The sequence below is a fragment of the Nannospalax galili genome, unplaced genomic scaffold, assembly GCF_000622305.1.
Source record: "Nannospalax galili isolate Female #2095 unplaced genomic scaffold, S.galili_v1.0 scaffold233, whole genome shotgun sequence".
NCBI classification, from domain to species: Eukaryota; Metazoa; Chordata; class Mammalia; order Rodentia; family Spalacidae; genus Nannospalax; species Nannospalax galili.
In genome coordinates, this window is record NW_008333818.1 from 567289 (window position 1) to 569064 (window position 1776).

At 36.5% G+C, this 1776-nt stretch overlaps 1 pseudogene; it reads right to left on the minus strand.

Annotated features, from left to right (window-relative positions):
* Positions 1-1361: 1361 nt before the first annotated feature.
* The window catches only part of LOC115069530, a 653-nt pseudogene continuing 238 nt past the window's right edge, over positions 1362-1776 (minus strand).

Genomic DNA, 1776 nt, shown 5'->3' on the forward strand with positions numbered 1-1776 from the left:
GTTCAACTACATACACTTAAAAATAGCAAAGGAAAAGACTGTCTACAGAGTGTTAGTGAGGATGTGGGTCAGCTAGACTTCAACTGTATTGCTTAGTAGGTGAATATTGGAAAATTTGTTGATACTAGCTAAATCTGAGAAATTTCCCACCGAGGACTGGCTGTAACCACTTAGCTGCCTTCCTCCTACACTCAATTCTGTTTCAGCGTTTGCTTTGAAGACTCACAATTGTTTAAGTTCAACTGATTTATTGGGAGAAATTTTCACCACGATGAGATTTTACATTTCTTTATAGGCTGTATCATCAGAAAGAAACACAAGGTGAAACACAGGAATATACAGAGATCACGTGCCTCAAGCATCCACCAGCCGTTATCAGTTCTCTGACTAGATTGCCCTAAAAGTCTTCAATTTATCAACTGTGCAGTTGTAAACTGTTACTTATAAGCAAATCCTCATTCAGCATCACAAACACATCTAAGTGTTTGAATTCAGAACACCAAGCAGAGCAAACAAAACAGGACAGAAGTGGCTCCTTTTAGTGGTGTTAATAGCTGGCTCCATAGTTTCAAACACCATCACAATGTCCCAAGCCATCAGCTGTCAGATAAAATTGTGAAGGTAGATTAGAAAGCCACAAAAGACTATCTAACCGTGATACTAAAGCTAATTGAAGAAAGCTACACATTTGAACAAGAACAACAGCAATTTTGATTAAATAAGCATCCAGTATAAACCTCAAAGTACCTGTAATGCAAAGATTTAAAAAAATAAAAAGAAAGGCAAAAGCAAAAGTATGCCCAAAAATTTAAGAGTTGATAAGAAAAGATCAGCAAACTAAGGAAATGAGTCAGCCCCATTTACATCTGGTATTACGGTATCTGTCTGATTTCAGATAATCATCTTTTAATCACTTTATAATTCACAAGCTGCCATCCTCACAAGACAAAGCATCATGTTGATTGCAATATTTAAGTATTCATCATCTAACATGAATAACGTGTTTTCTTCATTATCTTTCTCTTTTTAAATAGCTTATTATTTTTACTTTATATGTATGAGTGCATTGTCTGCATGTGTGTACATGCATCCTTGTCATGCATTGGGCCACGGAGGCATTGGATTCCCCTGGGACTGGAGCTAGAGACAGTCGTTAGTCCACTGTGTGGTGCTTGGAATCGAACCCAGGTCCTCTGCAAGAGCAACCAATAGTCTTAACTACTGAGCCATCTCTCCAGCCCCTAGTTTCCTCTCTTGATTTTAGTTATAACTGACAAAGATTTGAGGACTATGCCTTTAATTCCATTTTCCTCATAATGCATAATGGATTTTCCCTTTTATTTTATTGTCCATACTTTTTATAATTTCATGCATATACACAGTTGACTGTGGTCGAAGTCACCTCTGCCATTCTCCTTATCCCTCCCTCTCCTGCTGACCTTACTCTTCTTCTATACTAGTACAACCCCACTTACATGACTTTTCTTTTTTTTTTAACAACCGATTAAGTCAATTTATTAAACTCATTGACTTAGACATCTGCAATACTGATTTCAACCTCTACTCCTGGCTCAGTACTGATGGCAGTAATCTGTTTAACAATCCCAGGACTGTGTAGGTCAAAGGGATGCTTGTCGATTCTCATCTGGAAAAGACTCCATGTGTTGGGACCTTCATCACAAGGTTTTTTTTTTTTTTTTTTTTTTTTTGAAAAAAAAAAAAAAAAAAAAAAAAAAAAGAGGACGATAAATCTTTCACTGTGATATATCAAAATAA